Here is a 6,579-nt window from a genome sequence, read left to right as displayed (position 1 = left end):
GACGAACATTATTAGCCACGGCTGATGTCACATCACTATATACGATAGTAGGCCACCACGACACCTGCCATGCGACAAAGTGGCTCCTACGTAATCACAGTGATGTTATTTGCGGAAATTTTTGATAAAATGCCTTGACTTCTGCTTAAAATATAATTATTTCTGGCACGACCAAGCCTACTATAAGCAAGCCATAGGCATCGCCATGGGGGCTAAATTTGCGCCTAGCATTGCCAACGCCTTTATGGCCCAGTGGGAAGAGTCGGCGGTCTATGACAACATGCCAGCAGAACTCACACTATACAAAAGATACATAGACGATGTGATCATTGTATGGAATGGCAGTAGACACAGTCTAGAAAACTATCTGAATAAGCTAAACAACAACGATAAAAATATCACACTAGTCTGGAAGATTGATAACAAATCAGTGGATTTCCTGGATCTTAACATCCATTTGGAAGAAAACAGAATAATCACAAAGACCCACTTCAAGGCAGTAGATACTAACAGTTATCTATCCGTAGACAGCTGTCATTTCAAGCCATGGCTATATAATATCCCTAAAGGCCAGCTGATCAGGATAAAAATAAACTGCACGAAGGAGGAGGACTTCAAAGAACAAGCAAATTTTATCGGGAGGAGGTTTGAGGAAAAAGGGTATGACAGATCGTGGATAAATGAACAAATCATCCATGTTCAAAATATGGAGAGAAAACCAATGTTGGAGAACAAGACCAAAACAACTGTAATTCAAGAAACAGCACCTTGTCTGGTATTAGACTACAATACACAACATAGGGACCTCAACAAATTAATCCAACGACACTGGTATGTCCTCCTGAGCGACAAAGATCTAAAACGGATACTGCAGACTAAGCCGAGAATTATATACAAAAGAGCCCCCACTCTCAGAGACAAACTGGTGAAGTCAGTTATTGCACCCCCTCCTAAACCTAGCTTTTCCTTTTTTGATGGTAAGGGCTTCTTTCCCTGCAGGAACTGCTATGCATGCAGGCATGCTAGGCTGTTCCAAGGGAAGAGAACCCAGTTCCTAGGCACAAACACAGGCCATACTCATCAAATTAAGGACTTCATAGGGTGTCACACAAAAGGTGTTATCTATGTCCTTCAATGTGACTGTAACCTACAGTATGTAGGGAGAACAAAAAGAGCATTGAAGGATAGAATAGAGGAACATGTACGGAATATAAGAAAAGAGAATCCAAACCATAATGTATCGTGACACTTTGCACAATTTCACAATAAAGACCCGAATACACTACAATTCTGGGGGATTGAGAAATACAAAGCATCCTGGCGAGGCAGCCACGTAGTGAGGGTTATTAGTCAAATCGAATCTCGATGGATACATACATTAAACACATTAACCCCCACAGGCCTGAACGTGGACTTTGACCTTAACTGTTTCTTGAATAATTTTTAATTTACTATATTCTTGACTTTTAATATTTCATATTCTGATTTTAAGGACATCTAGACACCTCTTTTATCAATCAAGAAGCACTGTCCGACATATTGACCTTCTAGGGATGTCTTTTTCTCTTTTTTACTTTTGGTCATTTATTATATATAGACATCCCGTGTATTATATTGCTATGTATATTTAATAATGTTAATGGGTATCTGCAGCCCTCTGGTCAGATGCGACATCACCAATTGTTGGGCTAAGTCGGTTTTCTTCCTTTCTTTATTGATTTTCCTGCATTATAATAATCATATTGATCATTCCCACCACTAGGTGGTGCACTAGTTAGACTAGTAAGTATGGCCATTGATCATTTTATAAATTCTCTATAGATACCCATTGATTTTTAATATATATATTTTTAATATATATATTTTTATTTTTAATTTTTTAATCCTATTGTTTACTTCCATGTGGGAATATCATGCCCTAATTTATCAGACTGGCTCTCAGTCTGATTGGTCCAACGTACGACCACCATAATAAATAATAAAGTTTCCATTTTTAAATTTGAGTACTCTATTAGCCGTTTTGTAATTGAGGCATTTTGTATATCACACCACTGTACTGCTACTATAGGATGAGTCCAGGTGTGACAGTGCAGGTTATACTGCATGTACAATTCGTCCCAATACACCATCTATATTTGGCTCTGTCCAGCGCGCATTAAATGTCCACAGACTAGGACTCCGAGAAAATGGCGCTGTGTTTACTTCCGGTCCCCTGTATTAAAAGGTCGGATTAAACCACCAATCCAGATCCCTGAAGAAGTCACAAGACCGTGACGTAACGCCATAGGACAAAGCACCACGTGATACAGGCAGCTAACCAGAGGCCAGCAGACTGTAACCGGCAAGCTATATGCCGCGTCCTTGCTGAGCGAGTTATTCAAAACGGTACCGCATTTTAAGAAATAAAAAAGATTTGTTTATCTCAACGTGCTTCACCATATCTGGCATCATTCCTTTTACACTGGGCCCTATTTGTTAACACACACGGACCGGAGGACAGCACATCCGAGGATCATCCACCCTTTTGGAATGTCAGTGGAGTCCGTCCGAGACGAGGATCGGTGACGCTGAGCCCACAGCAGGAGAGGACAGCACTTGCCCTTTATGCGAATTTACCACTGGATGAAGGTAAGGGAAATGTGAGACTGCTGTTGGATTTATGCACCTGACCTAGAAGATCCACACCCCATCTATTCCCACCTATGCATTCATAGACTTTAGTAATCTGTGCTATTTCTTATGCAATATTGATTGTCCATCCCCCCATTTTTCCTTTTCTTCACTTTTTTCATTGGTTTTCACATTCCTCTTCTAAGAGGTAATCCTCACTTTATGGTTTGGCTTCCCCAGCCCATCTGATAGCATCACGTTTTGGGTGTTGTTTGCTGCTACAGCGCATCAGATGACCGCACGGCTCACTTAACACTAGGCTTTTGGCATTTATGTATAGATTTTGTTTTTTGGTTTTTGTCTACACTGGAGCGCTGATCACTTTTTTTTCATATTGTATATGTCATCTGATGATCTCTGAGGCCGCGTAGACACGGTCGGAAGGACCGTTCTCATCGGTTAACCGATGAAGCGGACTGATGGTCTGATGTGCCTACACAACATCAGTTAAAAAAACAATCGAGTCCAACCAATTTTCTTTTCCATAGAGTTGATGTCTGCCCTGGGGTCCAAAGGCTTCGCAAATTCCAGCAGTTTCTTCAGCATTGCCTTCCTCTTTATTTTGTTATCCAGAATAAATGGATATTTTTTATTCTAAAAATACTTGCCTATGTGTTTGGTTGTGAGTAGGCAGGTACATTTCAAAAATACAATGTCGAATTAACAAGGGACACCAACCAACCTTTTTGAGGTTAAAAAATACAAGATAATAATGTTATTGTGGTAACTTGACACATACAAAAAAAAATATGTGGAGATCACTAGAAAATAAATTTTAAATAATCAAAAAAAAAAAACAGGAGATCTTGATTAAAAAATAGATAAAAAATAGATGACTATAAAAAAAAAATTCTAAACATTGTTATAGAGATCTGGCTTTAAAAAAACAAAAATATTATTCATGAGATCACAAGAAATAAAAAATAAGTTTTTCAGAACTGTGTGAATATCAGCAGCAAAACAACTTCTAGCATTCTAGCATTATAAAGAACAAAAGAATGTGCTGCATTAAAAGATCAGAGAAATTGCAGCGTGACGGATGTGATATCTCCATTACGATCGCTAGTTTTGCCAGACCGAGCGCTCCCGTCTCGTACTTGCTTCGCATGCATGGTTTTTGGTGCATCGGAAAAGCATACAGACGATCAGAATTTCCGCTAGGAATTTTTTCCATCTGAAAAATTGAGAACCTGCTCTCAAACTTTTTCTGGCGGAAAGTCTGACAACAAAAGTCCGATGGAGCATACACACGGTCAGAATTTTGCAGTCGGAATTTCTGATCGTGTGTATGGGACATTAGACTAACTTTTGTAAAGCATAATTATTTGGATGACATATTAAAGCTGACATTAATTTTATAAGGTTAAAGTAAGTGTAATCTTAGTACTTTAAAAATCATTTGTCTTTATTAAACTTTTTCAAAGAAAACCTGAAATATTCCATTTACAATGTAGTATTTTCTTATGAAAGCTGGTTTAAGTGAACAGATGTATCAGTGTGAAAAGACACATCTGTGAATCTGCAATATTAACATAGGAAATAGCAAAATCAACACTCCATACTTATTTCCTCCTAAAATGGGAAAGGTTAAATCCCTTTAAACTGAGGCTTGTAGGACAAATAATATCTAAACAATATGTTGGGCTCCTAACTTCTGTTAGGCCAGGCCAACTTTTATCTGACAGCAATCTTACCAAGAATTACTTAACTCTTTCCCACATCTGGACTTACATGCATTACATGCATTGCCTGCTGTGCTGTGCACTGTATCTACATTCTACCATTTTACAGTCTCTGGCTTTGCCATGCACAACAGTTGTCATTTGCAGCTGTTATCTTTGTGACAATACTAAAAGCCAGTAAATCTTAAAGGGTCACTAAAGGAAATTTTTTTATCAGCTACTGTATATACCTTCCTTTACCTTATTGCAGTGCTGTTTTCATTTCCTGCTTGTTCGTTTTTCCTCTGAATTAGAGTTCTATCTTGTCATTTCTCCCCACTTCCTGGTGTGTAGATAAGAAAAAGTCAGCAGAGCGAGGACTTCATAGTGTGGTCACTAACGTGCTCACTCCCTCTGGTTAGACTACAGGTCTGCGTGAGAACGCTGTGTACGTCTGTGTAGACTAGAAGGAGCTGTGATATAGTGGGTGTGTCTAACACCCCAGCACCTCCTCTCTATCTGAAAATTTTGTTTCAGGCAAGCTCTGCCCTGCCTGGATCCCGCCCCCTTTGCTAAGAGGAAAGGTTCACTTTTCCATTTTGACGAAGGTTAGTGGGCTGGAGGAGGCGGGAATATGTGTGGGAGGAGAGTGGAGAATCAAATGTGTATAGGCAGAGGGGCGGGAAGGGGTGTATACTGGTGGTGGTTTGGGCGGAGCGCGGCTAAGGTGTGCATGAGAACTTTGCTTGTTCTCATCTCCACTTGGAAAATAAAAAAACGCGCGAACCGCGAACCGCTAACCGCGAACCGCTAAGCCTAATGGGAACTGTAGTTCCCATTAGGCAGTGATGTTTAAAACAAGAACGTGCACCGCAAAACCAGGAAGTCAGGGGAAAGAAAAGACAGGACGGACGGAAGCTACAATCAATGTCCTTTTAAACAGGTACAGCTATATTTTAAACAATAATCATGACGTTTTTCTTTCACATATGTATGAAGACTATATTTTAAACCAATAAAAATGTTTCCTTTAGTGAGCCTTTAAATCAATTGTCTGTGGACTTTAAGGCTTGGTTCACACTTATATAGTAAATGGATGTGACCTGACACACACTATAATAAAAGTAGAACACATGGTGGCCTCCATCCCTAAATTTGTTATATAGAAGAGAGGAGTTTGTGGGACTTTAAATGAGGGAGCGCCATGTAAAAAGAAATACCATAAAAAGTAAATTACAGTACATGATTTATTTTTACAATCTTATATACATGTCAAATATTTTGTATTAAATAAATAGGTAGTCACAAGGCTTACTCTAGATATGCTGCTACATAGCATGCAATACAGAAATACAATCATAGACATGGCAGATATATGTAATAAAATCGGTAAGTATGTGGAATATGAACATGTGATTGTTGGCATCTGGGGGCACTCTACGCGTTTCCTGGCATTTCAGCCAATCATCAGGAGTGTTTTTAGGACAGTATACTGGAAATGAGAATAAACAGAAATAAATGATGATGCATGAAAAATGGGGAAGTACAGGGACTGTCCAACAGAATGGAAATAGTTGGGAAACTTACTATGCCACCACAAGACCCGGTCCGGTATCTGCCAAGGAAAGAAGGGTGGTCCGGGCAGGATGTCTCCCCCGGGGTTGAGACGGGGAACCCATGAGAACGAGGAACAGTGCCCGGAGTAAGACACGGTGGTCACAGCCTGACCCAAAATGTTATGTGTGCACGTAAAGTGCATAGTGTACCTAAAACAATGTATCAAAAATAAATAAGTAAATAAAAAATAATTGTAAAGAAGGGGTAAGGAAATAACAATGTGTTCCCATAAGGGGAATGCATGGGAAAGTGTGCAAAGAGAAGAGCCAGACAGGGGAGGAAAAAACATACCATAGAATGGTGACTAGGCTCCCAACAAGGGAGGGTGACCTGTGTGCAGGATCAGATGTGTTGTTCCTAGTGGTTGAGTCAAGCAAATGAACCACCAGCCACTCCAAGGCTACTATATACCTCAATTCCCAGGTGGGGCCCCCATCAACATCATGCCTAATTGACCATTTACTTGGTTCACACTTGTGCGTTGAGTTTTTGAGCTCCGGTTTCCTTGCCAATATAACAATCAGTCGTTCAGTGGTTCCTCCGCATTTTAGCTGCGGATCAGCTGCGAATTTCAAGGTATCATGTCAGGGGTATACTCAGAGCTGTGTTTTTTGTGCAGGCCAATCGTTGT

At 39.9% G+C, this 6,579-nt stretch overlaps 1 long non-coding RNA gene across 1 annotated transcript; it reads right to left on the bottom strand.

Moving 5' to 3' along the window:
• Positions 1–5,703: 5,703 nt before the first annotated feature.
• Positions 5,704–6,353, bottom strand: LOC120930850. Its single transcript, XR_005747743.1, has 3 exons — positions 6,240–6,353; positions 5,919–6,097; positions 5,704–5,823 (listed from the first exon to the last, which is right to left on the bottom strand). It is a non-coding gene; the product is annotated as an uncharacterized LOC120930850 (long non-coding RNA).
• Positions 6,354–6,579: the final 226 nt, after the last annotated feature.

This window comes from Rana temporaria, chromosome 3 (assembly GCF_905171775.1).
Source record: "Rana temporaria chromosome 3, aRanTem1.1, whole genome shotgun sequence".
Classification (NCBI taxonomy): Eukaryota; Metazoa; Chordata; class Amphibia; order Anura; family Ranidae; genus Rana; species Rana temporaria.
This window is presented reverse-complemented; position numbering and strand designations above follow the sequence as displayed.